Below are 26,075 nucleotides of genomic sequence, written 5' to 3'. Positions count from 1 at the left end.
AGAATATTGAATATACCATGGACTGGAAGAAGAACAAACAAATCTGTCTTGGAAGAAGTACAAGCAGAATGCTCCTTAGAAGTGAGGATGCAGAAATTACTGAACAATGGAACATTCTGTTCTAAAGCATCTCACATACTTTGGACATGTTATCAAGGGGAACCAATCCCTAAAAAAGGACACCATGCTTTGTAAAATAAAGGGTCAGCAAAAAAGAGGAGACCCACAATGAAACAGATTTGCCCAGTGGCTGCACCCATGGGCTCAAGGTTACCAATGGCGAGGATGGCACGGGACCAGGCATTGTTTTGTTCTGTTGTACCTAGATAGGGTCGCTGGGAGTCAGAACTGAGTCAACACACTGAGCAACAGCAACTTTCCACATATCTGTATTCGAATGCCAACTCTGTCCCACCCTCAGTGGCCAACATTTTGGATCTCCATTTGGACTGTTTTCAGTCTACGCCATGGCTGTGGTTTTCAGGCATGAGCTAGTTATTTAGACAGAATTTATACACAGGTTTGAGAGTCTTTCTCCAGAATTCTGACCTTACTCCCTGGGGACTCAGGTTGCCTCAGGCTCCTTTGGTTCATCCAGTCAGAAATACGACATTTCTTCAAGATCCTCAGCTTTCTATCAATATTTCAGTTGCTTGTGTCCCACATTTTAACTTGAGTTGCTTTTACAAGCTCTCAAAACAGGAAATCTTGTTTGTCCAAACAGTATAGGTGTTATCTCCAAGAGGATTGGTTTGTTAGAGGCTTACTTTTTCATACTTCAGGTACCTCTAAAAAAAAAAAAAAAAGAAAAAGAAAAGAAAAGAGAAGAATTATAATAAAAAGAATAAGAATAATGCTGTAATAATACCTTGCTGCATGGAGGGGTGGTCACTTTAGGAGAAGGGAGACCTGTAGTTTATTTTTAGAGAAAGGAGACATTGAGACACTAAAACAGCACATTAGTAAAAACATAGTTGTGGGAAGAAGTTCCCAGCAGAGATGACTAGAAGTTTCGTTGTGGAGAGTCTGTTTTCCTTTTTGAAAAATCATAAAAAAGAGCTTGAACAGAAATCATTGAAATATGTGAGATAATTTTTTTTGAAACGGAGATACTAAGAAATGAGATCTTGATAGGCCAAGTCATAACCTGAGAGTGAAGAGAATGGAATATATAGAGAACATGTTCTGTGAGGAAGGCTATAGAGATTGACAAGAGATGAATCAAAAGATTTTCAAGCATCAAAGAGTTTCAGCTGAGAGAAAAATAGCTTTTTATTTATTTATAAAAATAGTTTAGCATAGCCAAGTACTGAAAGATCATGATTTTCCTTAAGATCACTTAAGATTAAGGAATAAAAGAAATCTGGTGGTGGAGTTTAGCCAGGCCAGCTAGAAAAATGGAGGATTACATAGTATTTGGAGGAAGCTTTATTGAAATAGTTGGCAAAAATGTACTACCTGGCTAGCGTAAGGAAATGAAGCCAGAAATAAATTAATGAGTTTGGATTGGGGAGGGAGAAGGCATCAAAGAACTGGCAATTTTCATGATGTTGAAAAAAGGATTGTATGGAATTAGGTAGTGGAACAATAGGAAGTTGTGGTAAGATGGGAAATAAAGAGAGGGAGTTGGATCCGTTCTGAGGAATTATGGTCTCATGATGGTGAGAATACAGGTGGGTGGCATAAATCATTGAAGACAGCTGTGGACATCATTGCACAGCCGTGAGCTTTGGAAATCAGCTAGACCTGGCTTCAGTTCCCTACTCTGCCATGTAGAGTAACTGAATAACCTTTGATAAATTAAGGTACTCAAGTTCTTTTCATAACCATATTTTATTTAATGTTCTCTTTGTTAACTTTGTTCTAATGGCATTTGCACTTTGCAAAGGGAAATAGTCTGGCCATGTATCATAGCTAGTTTTAAGGACTGAAATGTATGGGTCAATATTTAGGAAAAACTCTGTGTGACCAGTTACAACAGAGACATGTAAGTATTTACCAGATTATGTTTTTCAACTACTTTTTGTCAATTTTTTTTATGCCAGATGACTTTAAAAGTATGCATGATGCCGAAAGCTGTGTTTCAGTGTGACTTGAGGAAAGAACCATGCAAATGAAAATGGCTGGCAGAAAAATTACACCCTCTATCAGTTCACTGGTTTTTTGGTTCCTCTGAAATACTAGGTTTGGCCTTAAATGGCATAACTGTTTCCAAAAGGTAAGAAGGATTTCTCTTTTCAACAGAATCTTGAGAAGTGGACAGTTTCTGATGTCATTTTCTCAAAATTATTTCAGCAGAAACAAAGTGAGTGTGAGGTGGCATTGTGAGTATGAGTGTCTCACTGAGCATGGGTTAAATTATCTGGGTGTCCTCTTTGTGGGAGAACGTTTGGAAAGCAGTGTGGAATAATGAATGGAAAACGAAGCTTCAGACAGAGTGAGCTGGGGTTTTATCTTCACTCTTACTATCTGTTTGACCTTAAGGGTGACACCCCACATCATTATCACTAAATCTGGGGTAATAATATCCAGCAAGTTATTTACATTACAGTCTCCACCTTTTTTTTTTTTACATCTCAGCACACATAGAAAATTGTAATATTTGTGTAGCACATTGAAGCAAATGCGTGAGGTTGCTTATGGCCAGAAAAAAAACAAGTTTGTGCTCTGCAACTATGTTAAGCTATCCGACCTCCTTGAGGGAATCAATCTGTCAACACATTTTTAACTAGGAGGGCTATATCAGGTATCATGTAAATAGACACTTTTTTAAAAAAAAATGCATTTTATTGAAGTATAATTTATGTGTATTGAAATACACAAAACTAAAGTGACATGAGTCAATGCATTTTGGTTTTTTTTTTGCAGTGTTCTCGCCCCACCCCTCCCACCCTTGGCAACCAACAAAGAAAGTTTCCCTCCATATATAAACCTTTCCTTGACCCTCCACAACAATGAACTAATACTATATTTGTCCTTCTGTGATTGATTTATTTCACTCAGCATAGTGTCCTCCGAGTTCATCCATGTTAGGTGGTGTTTTGCAGACTCTGCATTATTCTTTCATGCTGTGTAGCATTCCACTGTGTGTATGTCCCATGGTTTGGTCATCCACTCTTCCATTGATGGGCATATAGGTTGTTTCCATCTTTTTGCTATTGTGAATAGTGCTGCGATGAACATGGGCGTTCATATATCTGTTCCTGTCCTGACTAGTGAATGCACCCATTAAGTCACCCAAATGCTCATCTGGGAGATAGTCTCAATCTTTCTCCTGTCCTCTTCTTTTCCAACCCAAGCCCATTGAGTCTTCCTCCAAAATAGCTTTCATTTTATGTATATTCCTACTACCTGAATTTTTACTGTCATTGTCTCTCACCTCTTTACTGAAACAGTCTTACTTAATGATCTTTGCTCCACTAGGTCTAGCACTTTCCACATGCCTGCAAACTTTTCTTCATAATCCTTACATGCAGATACGAGTATGTTATTTTCATATACAAAGTCCTCCAATGACTTCTGCTAAAGGAAAAGATAGGAACTCATTTTCATCATAGAGATCACCTTCTGCTAGTCCAGTGCTGCCTGGACTGTGAATGAAGTAGCCATGGTGGTGGTGATGATATACATGGCTCAACATTATGGAATCCTTCTCATCAAGGTTGACCTAGTACTGTTGTGGCTAAATGCCCATGTGGTCAGCACCAGAGATCAATGTTGAGCCCTTGATATGACACCTTCCCAGAATGAAACCAGTCAGCCACTTGATGTCTGGTTGATTACATCAGACTTCTTCCATCTTGGAGAGGGAAATGACTTATCCCTGTTGGGGCTGCTGCACACTAAGAATACAGGTTTGCCTTTCCTGCCTTTAGTGCTATAACCAGCACCACAATTTGAAGTCTTATAGAATGCCTGAAACAGTGTCATTATCATAGGACCTTCTTGACTCATACTTCATCAGTAAGAAACAATTGGCCTAATAAGTCCACAGCTGTTGAGTCAATTCTGACTCATAGTGACCCTATAGTGCAGAGCAGAACTGCTCATAGGGTTTCCAAATCTGCAAATCTTTCTTCCATGGAGGGGCTGATGGGTTTGAAATGCCCACCTTTTGGTTAACAGCTGAATGCCTTAACCGCTGCACTACCAGAACTCCTACAGGCCTGTTAAAAAGTTGGGTAATGTTCCAGCCAACTCAGGAATGTGGACCTTAGTGTTATAGCACAGTCTTCAGCAGAGCAGATACACATTGAGTCAATGGACAGAAATGACGCTGAGTCCCCAGTAGGTAGAATGTATGGATCCAAGTTTACATAGAATTGGGCATTCTTATCACCACTCCCTCCAACCGACTTATAAAATTTATGCTTAAGCTCTGCTGAATGTGAGGTTCTATTTTCCTGAAGTTAATTACTTAAGCAGGCTCAGGGAAGTTTTCTCATTTATAAAAAAAGGTTTTAATGAGGTATGAGATAAACTATGTTTAACACTGAGTCTGGCACTAGGTTGCAATTATTGGATTTATTATAATTTTAGCAATTACAAAACATATATTTCTTATATAAGTCTTACTATATTTTACTGGTATGGCACTAAGTAAATTTCAGCAATATTTTAGGTCAGGGAGTTTTTAGAAGTTAAACTGGGAACATATGCCATTCAAGACTCAACTCAACTGTGGAGCATGGTGATTTCTTCAAACTGGAAACCCTATAGAGACATTTTTATGAGTATGGCTCCAATTGCAAACAGTGGAAGAGAGATAGGAAGGAGTTCATCTGGAGCTCAGACAACTGAGAAGGATGGAAAGTCCCAAAAAATCATTCCCTTCCTAGAGTTCCAGTTCCCATATTGCTTTGAGATAGTATTCATCATTCATGATTCCCATGAAAATTATTAAGGTAGTAAACATAATACTGTAAGGCCAAGGAAGCCCTAACATGACAAAAATCATTATCAAAGAGGTAGTTTCCACCATTGGGATTGAAGCTTATACTTGAGTTTTAGATTCATGATAGCAAATGGTTTGCATTGGTTCAGGGAGATGCTCTTGGAATAATAGCCATTGGAATGATCACTCTGATAACCTGTGACTAAGGACCCTGGTAAATGTCTCGTGAAGGGTTTCAAGGAAGGTGTGGACAATGACCTGGATTCTAACACACCTAGATTATGAGTCCTAGCTATGGCTTTTAATATCTTTTGATCTTTAGAAAGTTACTTAAACAATCTAAGCTTCGATTTCTTCAAAGGTAAAATGGGGATGATGATACCTTTCCCATTGGATTGTTGTGACTGTTAAATGAGATACTATATGAAAATTCATATATTATCTAGAACAGTCCCTAGCACATAATAGGGACTCAAGAACAATTTTTTTTCCTCTCTCCTTCCCTTCCCCTTCTCCTTTCTTCCTTCTTCCCTTCCTTCCAATGTGCTAATCCTCACAACCACTTTATGATCTAGATATATTGTGATTATCACCTTGTATGCATGAGGAAAATGAGGCATAAAGAGGTTAGGTCATGTGTCTGGGGATACCTTGCTGGGGAGTGCTAGAGTCAGTGTTGGAATCCAAGGAATGTAGCTCCAGAGACTTCGAACTTAACCAGTATACTGTCCTAAGTTCAGAGAGTGGGTCTATCAGCTTTTAATTTAAAGAGAGTGCCTCCCAAGAAAATGTGCTGCATTCTTTTGGAGGATCTTTGTTGCATATTTTATTCCCAGTAAAGTGTTACTTGGCTTGATGGAGGTAACAGTTGTCAAATCTTTCATAAAATGCTGGGCTCATAGAAAGGAAACATTTCACTGTCATTTACAGTTATGTTTCTTTGATATGTATTAGTCCCTTATAAGAGCTGTCTTCTATGTGGGGTGTGAGAACCCCAGGGTGTTGCATAAGACGATCTACTAAGGTATAGGGAAAATATTAGAATGTTTATTTACCTCATTTGTTTAAATGTTCTATTATTAGTGTCTCTTCAGTAAGTAGGATATCATTACAATAGTTCTCATATGTAATTTATAAATTAATATACACATAAGCTGGAGATACAACCTCAAAATGGTTTTTACTGATAAATAAGAATGTTCAAACAAGTTTAGAGACCACTGTTTTATAGACTATAAACACAATGGCTGTGATAGTGGACTTATCAATTAAAAGCAATGATTGTGAGGATGGTGCAGGATAAGAGAGTGTTTTGTTCTGTTATACATAGGGTCACTGTGAATCAGAACTGAGTTGACCACACCTAACAACAAGTATTAGGAATCTACATGTAATTCTCTATCACAATGAATCTATTTACACTTTCATAGAATAAATTAAGATGCCTAGTAAAGGCTCACTGCATTTATGTGCAATATCAAAGTTACCAATATGTCCAAGAAGTTCACCATAACACAAATTCTGAGATTGTCTAACACAGATAACATCTAACATGTAATGGACTCTCAGAGAATATTGTAGGAAGGGAGGGAGGGGAGGAGGGAGGAAAGGTGGGTGGGCTGACACTCTTTTACACAATGTTAGCAATCATTTTATCTAAGGCATGTTTAAGATCACAGGCTTTTCACAGAGGCCCTTGGTCTTTTCCCCGTAACAAGGATGCTTCCCTGATAAGAAACATAGGCTGTCCTTGGTTTCAGCATATTGGTATGCTTGCCCTGAACAGAACAAGTTCAGGGGCTTTTGAGACCCAGAGAGTGAGGGAATACCTATAGCATATTTACTGAACTTATTGTTGAGATTTATGTTCTGGAAATGCTGTCTTATATATTACCTTTTCTAGACAGATCTATGCTTTTGGGGATCCTTCTGCATTGTATTCAAAGTTCCAAGATTATATATAAGTAATTTTATAACTATTGATTGGCATTTGGGAATCCTTTCAGCCTGACACCAATCCTAGCACTTGGTTGGTGTTAGTTGTTGTCAGTTCTGACTCATGGTGACTCCGTGGACACGGGACCATAATGCTCCAGTCCTGCACCGTCTTCATGAAGGTTGGTATGCCTGCATCCGTTGTGGCAGCCACTGTGTGTTTTGAATGTCTTCCAACCTAGAGGGCTCATCTTCCAACACGACATCAGACAATAGTCTATTGTGATCCACAGGGTTTTCAGTGGCTAATTTTTAGAAGCAAAACATTAGGCCTTTCTTCCTAGTTTGTCTTAGTCTGGAAGCTCCACTGAACCCTGTCCACCAGGGCCGACTCTGCTCGTATTTGAAGTATCAGTGACATAGCTTCCAGCATCGCAGCAACATGAAGCCACTATGGTATGACAAACTGACTGATGCTAGTGGCACATAGTAGCCACCTACTGCCGTGGAGTCAGATCTGACTCATAGCAACCCCTCCTTGGGTTTCCGAGGCAGTATCACTACGGAAGTAGATTGCCCCACCTTCCTTCTGAGGAGTAGCTGGTGGATTTGAATTGCCAGCCTTCTGGTGAGCAGTCAAGTGCCTTAGGCACTGCACCACCAGAGCTCCCAGTGGCACATAGTAGGATTCCATAAATACTTATTGAACAATTTATGGATTAAAAAAATGCTTGTGAGATGAGTGTTATTAATGTCTGGTTAAGAATTATATGAAAGTCATTTTGTCAAAAGGAGGTTAAAACTTTGCATGGAGTTAATGAGTTTCTCCTCAGGGCTGTATCTTATTCCTAAGATATAAATTGCTTACCTCATGACCATTGGGACTTTTAAAAGCCATTAGTATGCTAGGAGGGGACAAAAGATTTCTAAGATTCCCTCTAGCTGACCTACTGTACTTTATTTTGAATTAAACTTTGCCTGTGTTTCCTGAAAACTTCATCAGTCCCCTACAGACATGAAAAGAAATCGTTTCCACAGAGCCATCTTGCTAGGAGACCTTTACTAAAATTGTCCTGAAGAGGAAATTATTCTTCACCCCTGGGGTCACTTGATAGCTAAAACAGACTTCCCCTTTTTCTTTTAATCTGTTCTACTTCACTGGCTCCTTTTTTGTGTGCTCTTAAAGGTATTGCCTTATTTACTTTGATGGCTTCTCCACTAATTGAATACAGCAGTGAGTTCTTTCTCTCTTGACTCTCTGGATGTCTCTACTACCCTTAGGGGAAGGCCTCTCATCAGACAGCTTGGCTTTAAGATACTTGCTTATTGAAACTACTTTAAAAGTTGTTGCTATTGATGGGGCTGTTAAAAGTTTGCAGATTGGGCTAAAATATTCAGAACGGGGTGAACCGCCTTGCCATAGCAGTGGTATTTCTCTTAACTTATGGATACAGGGGGGAGCTCTGGTGGCATAGTGCCTAAGGCATTTGACTGCTAACCAGAAGGCTGGCGGTTCAAACCCACCAGCCACTCCTTGGAAGGAAGATGGGGCAATCTACTTCTGTAGTGATACTGCCTCGGAAACCCAAGAAGGGGTCGCTATGAGTTGGGTCCGACTCAATGGCACATAACAACAACAACAACAACAACAACATGGATACAAGGACAGTTTTCTGAAAACAAAAACATAGAAATGTCTTGTGGCTTAATTTTTAGGTCTGTATGCATTATATTATGATCAAAAGGCCCTAATATGATCAGGCAAAACAAAACAAAATAAAAAACTCACAGAAACTAGGGAATTGCCTGTCTATGAAGATAAAGAACACAAACTATAAGGGGTAAATCATGTAGAAACTTGGCCAGGAAGAAAGAAGTAATTGTCTTAGAATTGAATCCTTCCTTTTGACATGGAGATGATGTTTGCCTGACCCCATAGTTGGCAAATATTTTCTGATTAATACCTAGGTACCTCATCAGTACACATCCTATGCATACAGGCACACACACTCACACACACAAACACCACCAGAGCTCCTGCACACAAACACATGTGCCAGGAAAGAAAACGTTTGATGACTGGTCACAGGTGCAGGTGTCCTTTGTTATCCTCTCTCTGTTCTATAAGGTGTCTCTGCATCAAAATCAACTCCATGGCAGTGGGTTTGGTTTTCTACTTTCCCGTCCTTATCTCTCCAAATCTATTTTGCAAAATATCCTCTAAAACATTTTGCCATGATGAGGACTGTATTTGAGAAACTATGCAATTCTGGGAAAAGATTCCCTGTGTCCTCTCCTTCTGCACACTTTCCCATAGCCAGCAACAACCCCGAGCTGGGGATTTTCCAAGTGACTATGTTTAGCATGTTGTATGTGTAATGAATCATAGTATCCACCTGTAAGTGTCATAAACAGATGATATAAATATGCTTGCGTAGTGTGACTCAAAACACATCTCCAGTTTTAGCTTGAGTTCAAACCATATTCACAGTTCCAAGAAACCTGTGGCTTGCAAGTTCAGGGTCAGTGGGAAGAGAATACCGGAAAAGTGAGAACCTGTGTTCCCTGTTGCCTGTCCTTGCAGGCTGGATCGAAGGAGCCAGGGAGAGAAGTGGGGGAGGAGTGACAGGAAAGCCTGTTTTCCATTTGCTCTTGAAGCCAATCATTTTAAGGACTCTCAAGAAATTTGTCTTTGGATTCCAAGAGAGTGGGTGGTTTCACACTTGCTCTTCCCTCTTCCTGGAATGCCATGTGCCCTGTGCTTTTCCCTGATTTTCTTTACTCATCCACTCCTTTGTCAGGACTAAGCTTTAAATTGCCTTCCTGTGTGAGATCTTCCCTGGCCCACAGACTAGGAAAGATTCCTCAGCTCTATGCGCTAAGAGGAGTCCCTGGGTGGTACAAACCGTTAAGCACCTAAACAAACATTGGTGTTCGAACCCAGCTGCAGGTGCCTTGGAAAAAAGGCCTGTTGATCTTCTGAAAGTTCACAGCCTTGGAAACCCTGTGGAGTACAGTTCTAGTGTGCATGCATGGATCTCCATGAGTCAGTTGACTGGACTGCAACCGATGTGTTTGTTTTTAGTTTGTGCTCTGATGACACACTGTAATTTCTCTATCCTTGCTCTAACTAGATTCTGTTGTAATTGCCTTTCTCATATCTGCCCTTTTCCTTAGAGGGGAAATTACCATCTCATACACTGATGTATGGCCAACATCAAGCACTGTGCTTAGCACTTCATTGGCACTAACTAAAATTATTAATTTAGAGACCTATTCTAATAAAGAAACCATTGGTAAAGCTAAACAGCCCAATTCAAATTTCAATATAATGTAATTTGGCTTTATAATGTATGATAAGAAGTGACTTTTAATGGAAAAAAGCACAGATTCTTCATTGATTCTGTATGATTCCATTCATTCCCTGGTACATCCTCTCTTACAAGATCCAGATCAAATGTCCTCTCCTTTTCCAAGTCTTGTCTGATTGCCTCAGGCAGGTAGTAGCTTTTTCTTCTATGATCACACAGTGCTTATTCATCCAGTAACCAGTTGTTGTTGAGTCAGTTCTGACTCATGGTGACCCCATGTATGTCAGAGTAGAACTGTAGGGATTGTGTGTGTGTGTGTGTGTGTGCTTTTGTGAAAGTTTACTTACAGAGCAAGTGGGTTTTCCATTCAACAATCCATACACATTCTGTTTTGTGACTTTTACTACAATCACCACACTGTGACAGCATTCTTCCTACTTCCTCCCTGCATCCTCCCCTTCCCTTTGTCCCCCCTTCCTATCCTCTCCCGCCTTGCAGCTCCCTCCCAGGGCAAATGCTGTCCTCTTGATCTCTTATGCTTGATAGTTCTAATGAGCACATACCCTTTTGATTTTACTGCTCACATTATTGACCTGTGTATTGTTTGGCTGACAGCTGAGTCATGGGGGTTAAGTTCAGTTCCTAGCTTCAATGGTGACCAGAGGCCATAGTCTCCAGGGTCCCACTGGTCTTCCTCAGACCAATGAGCCTGCTCTTTTTAATTATTTTGAGTTCTGTTCCACGTTTCCCCCACTCTGTCTATAACCTCTTATTGTGATCCCTTTCAAAGCAATGAGCACTGTGAGCTGGGTACTATCTAGTTCTTCTGGTCTCAAGGTCATGGAGGCTGGGGTTCACATGCTCCATTAGTCCTTTGGATTAATTGTTTCCTGCATCTTTGATTTTCTTCACTTTTCTTTGCTCCAGATGGAGAGAGACCAATAATTGCACTTTAGATGACCACTCACAAACTTTTAAGACCTCAGTCACTACTCAACAAAGTAGGATGTAGAACATTGTGGATTATGTTAATCCATAGCATTTTAATGGCTGATTTTTCAGAAGTAAATCACTAAGTTTGTCTTCTTAGGCACCTCAGTGTGTACTTGAACCTCCGACCTTTTTGTTAGCGGCTGAGTAAGTTAACTGTACCACCCAGGGACTCCATTGTTAATCATGTACCTTTGTTCTTTAGCTCCTCATTTTATCCTTTCCTACCAGGTCACTAGCTACTTAGAGTCATGAATGAATCTCATGTTCTTTGGCCTTGTTCTACTGTCCTTGGAACCCAGCATGTTGCCCAGCATAGAGTAAACACTCACACTTGCTGAAATGCTTGACATGCTGGTGAGAAAAATAGAACATCTATTCATGCATTTAACCAACATTCAATAAATATTTACTGAGAATCCAACTATTTACCAGGTACTGTTTTTGGTGCTTGGAATACATCAATAAAATATTCTCTATTCAGGTAAATATTTTGGTAGTATTTACCTTTTCCAAAAACTAGAGAAATGGTTTATAGATTCATTTTGTAGTTGTGTTTACCTAAGAGATGTATATACATATCTAGTACAAGATGCTAAATACTAGGGGTTGAATTTTCAGGTGGTGATTAACAGTTTAAGCTCAATAATCTATTCCTACTTATCTGACTTGAAGGCAGTGAGTTTAATTTTTGTTTTTGTTTTACCTATGGAATGAACTTAGTACCCTGAAGATGTGTATACTATAAGGAAAATACAAGAAGTTGCTAAGTTAGCAAATAATGTCTGTGTTTACCTAGTGTTTCCATGTGATACTGAAAGTTCTATTTACTTTTCCATGATAAATTTCACAAAGTGTGCTGAAAGCTAAAAGCATGGTAATTTTGTACTAGTTCCTAAAATTACACTTAATTATATTTTATTTTTTAAAAGATATCTAGTGCTTTTAAGAAAATAATCCCCTCTTTGTTATAATATATTGAAATTAAATTCATTTTAAAACATATTTATTAGATATTTGTTTAAACTAGAATAATTAAAAATACACATTTAAGTTATCGTTGTTGTGGTTATGTATTGTCAAGTTGGCTCTGACTCACAGCAACCCTGTGCACAACAGAATGAACAACATCACAATCCTTACTATACCTGAGCCCATCATTGCAGCCCCTATGTCAATCTACCTTGTTGAGGGTCTTCCCCTTTTTCACTGACCCTCCATTTTACCAAGCATGATATCCCTCTCCAGGGAATGGCCCCTTCTGATAACATGGCTAAAGTAGGTGAGATGAAGTCTGGCCATTCTCACTTCTAAGGAGCATCTGGCTGTACTTCTTTCAGGAGAAATATTAGTTCTTCTGGCAGTCTGTGATATTTTCAGTATTCTTTGCCAACACCAAAATTCAAAACCATAACTCTTCTTCAGTCTTCCTTATTCATTGTCAAACTTTTGCATTTATATGAGGCGATTGAACGTACTATGGTTTGGGTTAGGTGCATCTTAGCCTTGAAAGTGACTTCTTTGCTCATTAACACTTTAAAGAGGTCTTTTGCTGCAGATTTGCCCAGTGCAATATGATGCCTGATTTCTTGGCTGCTGCTTCCATGGGTGTTGACTGTGAATCTGATTTGAGGGATCAAAGTTCATCAGTTTTTCATACTGTGGGTGCCTTGCATGTTGCTGTGAGGCTAGGGGCTATTCACCAGTATTTTGAGTACCATCAGGGTCACTCAGGTTTTAGTGGAGCTTCTAGACTAAAACAGACTGAGAAGGAAGAGGCCATCTACATCTCAAAGAATTAGCCAGTGAATAGCAGTGAAACAGACTGATATATTGCTGGAAAACTCTATGAATATCCCTGAAATATTTTCTAGTATTATGCCAGAAGATGAGCCCTTCAAGTCAGAAGGTATTCAAAATACGACTGCAGAAAAGCTGCCTTCTCAAAGTAGAGCTGACCTTAATGATGTGGATGGAGTAAAGCTTTCAGGACCTCCATTTGCTGATATGGCATGACTTAGAATGGGATGAAACAGCTGAAAATGTCCATAAATAATTATAATGTGGAACGTATTAAGTATGAATGTAGGAATATTAAAAAATTGTCAAAAATGAAATGGAATGCATAAAGATCAATATCCTAGGCATTAGTGAGACCCATTCAGTGAGGAAGAAATAGTCTCTTTAACAAATGTTGCTGGCAATACTGGATATACATCTGCAGAAAAATGAAACAAAATCCATACCTCACACCATTCACAAAAAACAAACTCAAGATGGATCAAAGACCTAAATATAAAATCCAGAACTATAAAGTTCATCAAATATAAAATGAGCAAAAATAAGGGGCCCTAATTTGTGGCATGCATAGACCATCAAGCGTAACTCAAAATTCACAAACAACAGAAGAGAAACTATGTGACTGGGACCTTCTAAATATTAAATTCTTATGTGCATCAAAAGACTTCTCCAAAAGAGTAAAAAAGAACTGACAGATTAGGAAAACATATTTGGCAATGACATAGCCAACAAAGGACTTGTTCCCAAAATTTATAGAAAACTTCAACACCTCAATTTAAAAGGCAGACAATCCAATTAAAAAATCAACAAAAGATATGAACAGACATTTCACAGAAGAATATATTCAGACAGCCAACAAACACATGAAGAAATGCTTGGAATCATTAGCCATTAAGAAATACAAATCAAAACAACAACAATATCATCTTATCCCAGCAATAATAACAAAGTTCAACAAGACAGAAAGCAATAAATGCTGGCAAGGGTGTGAAGAGATTGGAACTCTTATACACTGCTGGTGGGACTGCAAAATGGTAAAACCACTATGGGAAATGGTATGGCACTTCCTTAAAAAAGTTGGAAATAAAAATACCATTTGATCCAGCAATCTCACTACTAGGAATATGTCCTAAATAAGTGAAATCTGAGACAAGAAAATATATATATATATATGCACACTCATGTTCGTCACAGCACTATTTACAATAGAAAAGAGATGGAAACCACTTAAGTGTCCATCAACAGATGAATGGACAAACAAACTATGGTACATACACACAATGGAATATTATACAACATTAAAAAATAATGAAGAATCAGTGAATCACCACATAACATGAATGAACTTGGAGGATATTATGCTGAGTGACATAAATTAATTACAGAAGGACAAATAACTTATGAATCCAGTATTATAAAAAGGAAAGTTTACACAGGGAAGGGAATTTTCTTTGTTGGTTACCAGGGATGGGAGAAGAGGGGTAGGGAGAGAAAATAGATAGATAGTTAAGATACAGGTGTTGAAATGGATGAAAGGAAAAGTGATATAACAAAAGCATGTGACTAACACAATATCACTAAGAAAAAGGAAGACATGGGGAAGTGCACACGAAGTACGACGTACAAACAATAAAGGCAAATACTATTGCATGTGCAATATTGTATAATCAGTAATAGCAAACACTAATCTATGGGTGGATACATGGGTAGACAGGCAAGACTATCAGTTATGGAAAGGGAAACAGGAATATACCCATGACCATACATATGTTTGGCAGACAATATTCCTATGTACATATTTGTGTGTGCTACAAAAATGTTCATCTGTAGTATAAAGCTAATGGGGCAAAGAGGATGACTTCTTAGACACAACTAAGCACTTTGAGGAAGTTAGTTCCTGTGCCTGTGGGCTTAGGACCATGGTCACAGGGGACATCAGCTCAACTGGCAGAACAATTGTATGTAAAAATAATGTTTTACATACTTCAGTGAGTAGCAATTGGAGTCTTAAAAGTTTGCAAGCACCTATCTGAGATGCAACTATTGATCTATCCTTGTCTGGAGCAAAGAAGAGTGAAGAAAATCAAAGACACATGGAAATAGTCCAGAGGACTAATTGACTATGAGAACCTTAGCCTATATAACCCTGAGACCAGAGGAAATAGATTGTGCCCGGCTGCCAGTGCCAATCACTCAGAAAAGGATCAAAATTGAAGAGCTTCCATAGAGTGGGAGAAGAAATATGGAACAAAACTGGAAACATGAAAAATGCTAGGCTTACTGGTTGGATGGAGACTGGTGGAACCTCTGAGACTATGGCCCCTTTGGGCCTGGAATTGAACTCACTCCCATGGCTTAACTCTCAGCCAAAAAATAGACAAACATACTAGCTGAACAGCTATACCGGGTGAGGCATTTCTTAGAATAATCAACCATGGGAGATCAGAAAGGCAGCATTTGCACAGGGAGAAAGGTAGGGAAGCAGGAATGCATAGGCAAGAAGGACACAGGGAAAGGGTAACCACAGGGAGGAAGTGGAAAGAGAGCCATTAACATTGCAGGGAATGTAATCAGTGTCACAAAACGAAATGTGTATGAATTGTTGAATGTAAAACGAATTTGGTTTGTAAAATATCACCCAAAGTACAATAAATAGTTTTTTAAAAAATCTGTCAATTATTATCCAGGGGTATGCTTCATTTTTGAGCCAGTAAGGAAAAATTTAAGGAGCAAACCTTTGGTGTTAATTGTAAAAGTGATAAACTTCTGATGGAACGAATTTTGGGCTTCTATTTCCCCAATCTTAGAAGCTGCTGCAACTTAAACTACTAACCAGAAGGCTGGCAGTTCAAACCTACCAGCCACTCCTCAGAAGGAAGGTTGGACAATCTACTTCTGTATAGATACCGCCTTGGAAACCCAAGGAGAGGTCGCTGAGTCGCATCCGACTCAGCGGCAGTGAGTTTGGTTTTTTGGTTTTAGGCACATCTGTATTATTATGTGGGAAGGGAGAGGGTGACTTTTTATTCTCTAGCTTGTGATGGAGACATATATCAAATTATTTTCAGATTTATACTACCGTATCTTAACATTTCTTAAAAGGATGTGTAGCACTGCGGGCTTCATAAACAGATCCTTATTCATCATAGAACTTTACTCCCTGTGGTTGAACTATAAAACCACGTCAAACCCATTGCCATCGAGTCAAACGCCGACTCATAACAACCCTATAGGGACAGAGTAGAACTGCCCCAGGCAGGCACTTCTACTGGATCTGGTAGAGGCTGAAATTTTTCCTCTGGAGGGAAATGAAACAGGCTATGGTTTATCCTGACTGAGTCTGCATTTTGGGTCAAAGCCTTGCAGAATCTTTAAACTTGTTGATCAACACCACCTTTTGTCCCTGAAAAGCCCAGTCCTTAACAAGGCTGTTAAATAGAATAATGTTCATTTATGTCCCACCAGATCCATGAGAATGGTCTAGATCCATCAAATAGGAGGAAGGTGCCCAACTATTATAGTAAAAATATGACTAGAATTAAAATTTTGAAACCAGTTTTTGAACCTAGTTCTGTCATTTATCAGTGATGTGGTCCCCTTGAGACTACATACTTATGACATAATGTACTCCTCTCTATAATGCAACTGACAACACACAATAGACAGGCTAGCAGTGAGGATTAAAAACATTCTGAAACCAAAAACCTGGCCAGTTGCCATTGGGTTGATTTTGACTTGTGGCGACCCCATATGGCACAGTAGAAATCCACTCCAGGGGGTTTTCAAGGTTGTGACCTTTTGGAAACAATTGGCCAGAATTTTCTTCTAAGGTGTATCTGGGTGGGTTTAACTACCAACCTTTAAGTTAGTAGTGTAGTTTTTAACCATTTACGCTGCTCAGAAAATGAACAAAAACCAAATTCATTGCCATTGAGTCCATTTCAACCCATGATGACCCTCCCTGTGTGCTACAGAGTAAAGTTGCTCCATAGGCTGTAATCTTCACAGAAGTAGTTTGCCAGAAATTTCTTCCACAGAGCCACAGGGTGAATTTGAACTGAGAACCTTTAAGTTAGCACCCAATCACAAACTGCTTTCACCTCCCAGGCTCCTTAATACCTTGGCCAACCAAGAAGCAATGTATATAGTTGTTAGGTATTATCATTATTACCCATGAAGTTGGCAAGACCACGTCATAGCTGGTAATTTTCCCTCCGCAATCATCTTGCTCAAATGTCAAGATTCCTCATGCCTTTCTCCCAGCAACATCCAAATATATCTTGATGTGTCAGTAGAAAAATAAAAGCCCTAACTGTTGGAACTGTGATTGAACTGTCAAAAGTAAATTAAATCAACTACATAAATTGTGAAAAAAAGTCCTGGTTCTGTTTGTTTTGTGACAGTTTAAACACTGGCCAGTTTCTTGAAGGAACACAAATGAAAAACAAAGAGACTGAGCACTGTCTCATAGGGAGTTGTCTCTCTCCCATAGTCAAGTGTTTGTGCCCCTTGAACCATTTCTTGCCAAGTCTCTGATGGATGAGTCAGCAAAGATACAAAAAGATGGGTGAAATGTTAACATTGCATAAAAGCTATTTCAACACTACGCAGAAGAAACTGATCAAAGTGGAGAAGACATAAGGAAGAAGAGTAAATTATTCATGTGGAGTAATGAGAATGGGAAAGAGCAGTCATTTTTCACACCCCACATTCAATCTCTCAGGAAACTCTGTTGGCTCTTCCTTCCACATAAGTGTAGAAAGTGATCACTTCTTACCAACTCCACTTCTACCACCTTTGTATGAAACATGGTCACTTCTAGCATAGATAGATTATTGCAGCAGCCCCTTAACTAGTCTTTTCCACTAGAGCTACCTCTCATTCTTTTCTCAACTCAACAGCTGAGTGATCATTTTAAAAAATGTAAGTCAAGACATTGTTCTTTGGCTCTCAGCCCTTCAGTGATGCCATTCTCACTCAGAGTAAGCACCTAAATCCTGGAAATGCCCACAAGACCTTCCTTGCTTGGCTCGCCTCTCCTCCATCCCCTATGACTCTTCTACCTACTCACTCTGCCCTCCACAGTCTTCTTACTCAACAGCAAACCTGACAGCCTTTGCATCAGTATTCTGCTGAGGCAACAGGATTAATTCATTTTCTTCTCCCACGTTCCCACATGGCTTATGTTCTCACCTGCTTCACCTCTGTGATAGTTGGAGCTGTGTGTCAACTTGGCTGGATCACAATTCTGTGTGGTTTGAGCAATTGTGATGTGGTTATTCCCATGATGGGATCAGATGAATATGTTTTGGGCAGCCAATCCATTGAAAGGGAGTTTCCCTAGGGGTGTGGCCTGCTTCCAGTATATTTATGGGCATCCTGGGAAAAGAGATACTCTTCTGTGGATCAGGATTCTGTTGTGCTGCCTACAACTGTCCATGAGTAAACAATCCACCATTTGGCCTGGAGGCCATGGATTCATCATTCATTGGAGTCAACAGCCAGTATACTGCCTGCCAACCTTGAGCTCCTCAGCCCCTGCAGCTGTGAGAGTGGGGAAAAGCCTTCAACTTGACGCTTGATCCAAGAACTTGGGACTTGCCAGCTTCTATAAGTGCTGAGCCATTTTCCTAAGATAAATTTCTCTTTCTCTCTCTCTATAAGCTTTACTGGTTTTGTTTCTCTGGAAAACCCAGTCTAACACAACTCCTTTGCCTAAATGTGACCTTCTCAGTGAAGCTTATCCTGACCACTCTATTTAAAATGGAAAACTGCCCACCCACTCCCTGCTTCCTAATCCTTAACTAAGTAACCAGTTGCCGTGGAGTCAACCTCAGCTCCATGGCAACACGTGTGTGTCAGACAGAGTAGAACCATGCTCTGTAGGCCTTTCAGTAGATGATTTTGTAGAAGCAGATTGCCAGGCTTTGCTCCCGAGGTACCTCTGGGGAGACTCCAACCGTTCACCTTTCAAATTGCAGCCAAGCACATGAACCATCTGGATACCAGGTACTCCTCCTGATCCTTCTCTGCTCTACTTTTTCTTTAGCTCTTATCATTACACGTGTGGTGCAATATACCATACAATTTGCTTATTGGTTATGTTCATTATTGCCTCTCTTCTTCCATTCTCCCCAAAATAAATTCTATGGCTTTAAGAATTTCTGCCAATTTGTTTTACTTATGCATCCCATTTGTTTCAGGGATGGGTGGGTAGTATTTTCAGAAAGAATATTAAAATTAAATATATATATATTGTGGCAAAATATGTCACAAAATCCAAGATCGTGAAGATTTACTCCTATGTCTTCTTCTGGGGCTTATGTTTTGAATCTTCAGTTTTCAAGCACATCCATTATTCAGCTCAATTTTGCTTTTCTGCTTTTACAAAGGCTGGAAAATATTCTCGTTTTCAATTTTAGTTACGTTGAAAGAATGAGTAACATTCAGTGGAATAGAACAATTGTGTTATTTTAGTTTGGGTTTACAGCTGAACCATTAAATTTCCTAGTAGAATGAAATATTTATCTTTCAATCAAATTATTCGATATCCACACAATCTGTAAAAACTGCAATTATTTGTAATCAGAGAAATAGATTTTTAATCATCAGAGGCAGGTTTTTGTTGTCGCTGCTTTTATTTTGGAAGAATGTACAGAAGTAGTGGACAAATGCTCCTTTCATCCAGAGCTATGCACTGCAGACCACATCCTCCGATGGACACATACTCCTTTGGGGCTGTCTCATTTGTCAGAAATGTTTACATGACAATTGATAAAGGCTGTGGGGGTGAGGGGTATATAGTGCAGTTTAGACATGAAATTTGTTTTGTTCTAATAGTTTATTCACTCCTCCATTCCAAGAAAGCATTGGGCACTTTATGTTTTCATACCCCTTTGGGAGGGTGGTAGTGGAAGTAATCAGCTTTTGACAAAAGACAAAATTGGTGGGTATCCAGAACTCATGCCTTACCATCACTGGGATATTCTTTGGGAACAATGGTCTTACCTTTGACAAAGCCTCCCAAAGATTGAAAAAGGTGGAAGTAGAACAAACTGGGACAAAATATCTTTTATTCTTTTTAGAGCATTCATGAAGACTGAGCAGATGAAATTGTAGTAGTTTTCTCTAATTGTGTAGTCCCTTGTTAAGGTCTAGAATATGTGTGACCCCAGATGCAAATGGTTTCATAGAGTATTGTGGGACGCTGGACATTGATTTCCAAGGCTTAGTTCTCAAGATGGACTTACACCCTCCTAACACACACACACACACACACACACACACATGTCCATGAAGCCACATGCCTTTAGGGGAATTGGGTAGTGGGCCCATGGTTGACAGTTTTCAATGGTGTAAGACCTCCACTGTTTTTGTATGACACTCTGGAAGAGTTATCGAACTGATGGCTGGATACATGTTTTGCTTTTTCCAGACAGGTAGAAGCTTCAGAACAGATCATCTGATTTACAGAAAGAGAATATGAAGGTCTTTGTTTCTAAGTTTTGTGGAGTCAAAGCTATACCTACTATAACACTTCAAAAAGAAATGTGAAGATATATGATCTGTCAGTTATGAGATCTCACAGTCTTCTTATTTAAACCCCATGAGGTGTGGGCAAGACCATCAATATGTAATCTCTTCCACTCAATTACATAAACTGGGAATTTACATGGATTATCATAACTAATAAAGATCCCACTTTCTGTAAGATATTCATATAATTCTAGCAACACATATTTGCATTTGCAGAGCACTATTTTTCAGAGTTCCACCTCCAGCTGAAGTCTACAGAGTCTATTCCTTCCAGAATGTTGAAACTGAATGATGGGGTCATGCATTTAATCTTTGCTTTCCAAAGCTAAGTAGACAGAAAGTGATACTGAAGTATCTGGCAATTCAATCCACTGAGTGGAAAATCTGAAATGTTCCAGTCTTCAGCATTGGCTTTCAGACTCACCACAGAGATTATTTTCTAAAGTTTTAGCTGCTGTTGCTTCTATTACATAATGCTTGGGACTGCAGTCTGCTGACAACAAACAAGCACAGAGAAACCTCAGCGTTTCAAGCATGGATTCTGTGCTCTGTGGGTTCGTGGGAAATACTTTCTGTGGTTAATTCCCTGGGCCACCCAGCCCTGTGGCCTTAGGTCAGGAACTTCTTACCTGAAACAGTTCCTGGTGTTCTTCAGAGTGTCATGATAGGGCAAGCTGTAGGGGAAATTTTGGCTTCCAAAAATTGACAGTGCGGATAAAGTGCACAAAGTGACTAAGCATACAACTTGACCACATGACAGTGTGGGATTTGAGAATTCCCTTTTGGGAACCTCCAATCTTGAGAAAGAAGAAGATGTGATGTGAATGAGTGTTCAAAGCAGCTCGGATGTTTGCTTAAGATTTATTGTAAACCATGGTTCCTTGTGTGTAGGCAGCAGATAGGTCCCTAACTCAACCTTGATAGGCAGACAATGTTAGAGAACTTTAAGACTCATCTTGGCTCTCTTGAAAGCCAATTTATTGATAGCTTAGCTTCTAATCACTACACATCTCTCTCTTGTCACCTCCCATTCTCTGTGTAGCACACCAATATAGTTCATGTGTACATGATGTCATATTAACAACATTCAGTTTTGTATTGTTAAAATATATTTAAAACGTATTTGCCAATTTGACATTTTTCTTTATCTTTTTTTTAGTTGTGGTTTGGGTGAAAGTTCACAACACAAATTAGTGTTCCATTCAATGATTAATACAATTTTGTTTCATAACAGTATTTGTAATTTCTGCAATATAACAGCCCTTTCCTGCTTTCTCCCTGGGTTCTCCATATCTGTTTTTCTTTCATTCCTGCCTCTATCTGCCTCCTGAGCTTTGTTTTGGTTAAATGCTGCTCTTTTGGTCTCAGACAGAATTGGACACTTTTCATGTGTGCACTTTACTGACATCAGTTATGTTAATAATGTATGCAACCGTCACCAAAATTTTAACAACTCACTTTGCTCACATCTTCTCATTACCTATGTCATTCAACACTTTCAAATTATTTCATTTACTCTTCTTTTAGTACTTGATGTGGTTAACTGTTTCTTGAAATGTTCTTTTCTCTTGACTTTGACAGTACCACTGTTTCAACATCTTCTCCATTCTCATCTTTTCATTGTAAGTAAATTTTTATTGAATGGTTGTTATGCAACCAGAAACTAATACAAAGAAAGAAAGAAAGAAGAATTTGTCTATTTATGAATAAATTTTGCAGTTCTAGACTCTTCCCTAGGGCTTTTGATTTTGGGAAGCTATCTAGAAAAGAAATCCCCCCCCCCCTTTTTGTGGCATAGTGATTAAAGCACTAGGCTGGTAACCAAAATGTTGGCAGTTCCAACCCCCAGCTGCTCTGTGGGAGAAAGGTGTGGAAATCTGTTTAGTAAAGATTTACAACCTTGGAAACCCTATAGGGAAGTTCTCCTCTTTCCTATTAGGGTCACTATGAGTCAGAATCAATTCAATGATGGTGGGTTATGATTTATATAGAAAAGTATCTAAAACCAATCTGTCTAGGTTCAAAGGCTAGCTCTGCTATTTGGTAGCTATTCCCTGAAGATCAATGCCTATGGGACTTACAGAAGGACAGATTGGGCAAAAAGAGAAGCTGGTCTGTGGTGTGGTCTAAACAAAGCCAAACTCATGGGTAGGTCTAAGATGGAGCGGGCTTTCAGAGTTAATCCAAACATGGGGACAGGTGGCCTTGGCTTTGGACCCCTGCATCTATCAATCAATCTTTCTGTGCTTCACTTTCCACAACTATGAAGAGGAATAATGATAATGCATATCATATGGATTTGTTGTGATTACTTAAAACAATATAGTTAGTGCTCAGGAAAAATAGTTATCATTTTATTCCATGCTCACTCAACATAGCTACCAAAATAAGCTTGCAACATGGTTACACTCAACAGATTGCCAAGCTATAATCTTGGAGTCATACCCACATTCACTTCATAAATGCTATTGCTTATTTTAATTAATTGAATTTCTTATGAATGTCTTTATTTCCAGGTCCACTGATACTTCATATTTAAAATCCTTACTTACTACTGTCTGGATTATGTCTAAGGAGCTTTGGTGGTACAGTGGTTAAAGCATTCAACTGCTAACCAGCCATTCCATGGGGGAAAGATAAGTCAGTCTACTTCCTTAGAGATTTACAGCCTTGAAAGGGTCAATTGAGAAAGAAGATATTACTATAATATATGCCCCTGATGAAAATGCTCCAAAATACATGAAGCAAATATTAATTGAATTGAAAGGGAAAATAGACAACTATACGACAGTAGTAGGATACTTTAACATCACTTTCAAAGATGGACAGATGAACTAGGAATACACTCAACAAAGATACAGAAGAACTCAACAACATAATCAATCAACTCGACCTCACAGACATATACAGAGCACTCCTTCCAACAAAAGCACAATTCACATTCTTCTCCAGTGCACATGGATCATTCTCCAGAATAGATCATATGTTAGGACATAAAACAAGCCTCAATAAATTCAAAAATACTGAGATACTACAAAGCATCTTCTCAGACCACAATGCTATAAAATTAGAAATTAGTAATACGAAGATCAAGGAAAAACATCAGACATGTGGAAGTTGAACAATACAGTGCTCAGAAACTACTGGGTAATAGAAGAAATAAAGAGTGAAATAAAAAAAAAAAAATTCCTAGAAACAAACGAAAATGAAGATACATCTGGCCAAAACCTATGGGACACAGCAAAAGCAGTACTAAGAGGTCAGTTTATAGCAATAAATGCATAAATCAAAAAAGAGGAAAGAAACAAAATCAACACTCTAACTCAACAGCTCCAACAATTAGATAAAGAGCAGCAAAAGAAACCTACAACATCCAGAAGTAAGGAAATAATATAGCTCAGAGCAGAAGAAAACAAAACAAAACAAAACAAAAAATAGAAAAAAATCAACAAAACAAGAAGTTGGTTCTTCAAAAAGAGTAACAAAATTGACAAACCATTGGCAAATCTAACAAAAGAAAAGAAAGAGAAGATGCAAATAACAAGAGTAATAAAGGAAAAGGGTGACATTACAACAGAACCAACTGAAATAAAAAAAGATACAGAATATTATGAAGAACTGTACTCCAACAGATTCGAGAATCTAGAAGAGATGGACAAGTTTCTAGAAACACAAAACCTACCTAAACTATCCCAGTTAGAGATAGAATACTGGAACAGACCTATAACAAAGGAGGAAATTGAACAGATCATAAAAAAAAAATTCCCACAAGACAAAGTCCTGGCCCTGATGGCTTCACTGGAGAATTTTACCAAGCATTCAGGGAAGAGTTGACACCTATACTACTCAAGCTATTCCAAAACATAGAAAAAGATGACATACTCCCAAACTCATTTTATGAAGCAAGCATAACACTGATACCAAAACCAGGGAAAGATACCACTAAAAAGGGAACCTACAGACCAATATCCTTCATGAATATAGATGCAAAAATCTTCAATAAAATCCTAGCAAATAGAATCCAACAACATATCAAACAATAACAATAATAATAATACATCCTGATGAAATGGGATTCACACCTAGTATGCAAGGATGGTTCAACATCAGAAAAACAATCAGTTGTAATCCACCACATAAACAAAACAAAACAAAAGAACCATATGTTCATATCAATTGATGCAGAAAAGTCGACTGATAAAATCCAATACCCAGTCCTGTTCAGAATTCTCAGCAAAATAGGGATAGAAGGGAAATTCCTCAATATAATAAAGGGCATATATGCAAAACCAATGGCCAACATTATTGTTAATGGAGAAAGACTCAAAGCATTCCCGTTATGAATGGGAACCATACAAGGATTCACCCTATCGCCACTTCTATTTAACATGGTATTAGAAGTTCTAGCCAGGGCAATAAAGCAAGAAAGGGAAATAAAAGGCATCCAAATTGGCAAAGAGGAAGTAAAGCTATCTCTATTTGCAGATGACATGATCCTGTACATAGAAAACCCAAGAAACTCAGGAAAATAATACTGGAACTAATAAAGAGGTTCAGCAAAGTGGCAGGATACAAGGTCAACATAAAAAAATCAGTTGGATTCCTCTACACCAACAAAGAGATCTCTGAAAAAGAAATAAGGGAATAAATACCATTTACAATGGCTACTAAAAAGATAAAATATCTAGGAATAAAACTTACCAGAGACACAAAAGACCTACATTAAGAAAACTATAAAGCACTACTACAAGAAACTACAAGGGATCTACATAAATGGAAGAACCTGTCTTGTTCATGGATAGGAAGATTGAGCATTGTGAAAATGCCAGTACTACCCAAAGCAATCTACACATTTAATACAATCCTGATCCAGATACCAACAACATCTTTTAAGTATATGGGAAAACCAATTACTAACTTCATATGGAAAGGAAAGAGACTTTGGATAAGCAGAGCACTATTGAAGAAGAACAAAGTGGAAGGTTTCACACTCCCAGATCTCAAAACTTGCTATACAGCCACAGTAGTCAAAACAGCATGGTATTGATAAAATGATAGATAGACCAATGGAACAGAATGGAAAACCCAGAAATAGACGTAAATGATAAGAATAAGTTCTGATTTCTCAGCAGAAACCATGCAAGCAAGAAGGCAATGTGATGGTATATATAAATCCCTGAAAGAGAAAAATTTTCAACCAAGAATTATACACTCAGCAAAATTCTCCCTCAACTGTGATGGTGAAATTAGGAGCTTTCCAGATAAGCAGAAACTAAGGGAATTTGTTAAAACCAGACCAACCTTAAAGAGATAAAGGGATTCCTTTGAACTGAGAACCAAAAATAGCAAACAACAACTGACCATTAATACACAAGATGACATAACCCAGAAACCACAGCTATGGACATACCAAAGTAAAATAAGTTTAAAAGATGGTAAACAGGGAACCAGAGACATCAATTGGCAAGTGAGGACAACTACAAACCCAAAAGAGGGTAAATACTGTGGAGTGACAGAATTTCTAAATGGTGAGAAAGTCAAGAGAGTTGAAAGATAGAATGGACTATTCTAATCTCAGGGAGAAAATTATAAATCACAGGGTAACCTCA

Source organism: Orycteropus afer, unplaced genomic scaffold, assembly GCF_000298275.1.
Source record: "Orycteropus afer afer isolate SDZICR_OR568_19922 unplaced genomic scaffold, OryAfe1.0 scaffold00173, whole genome shotgun sequence".
Lineage (NCBI taxonomy): Eukaryota > Metazoa > Chordata > Mammalia > Tubulidentata > Orycteropodidae > Orycteropus > Orycteropus afer.
This window is presented reverse-complemented; position numbering follows the sequence as displayed.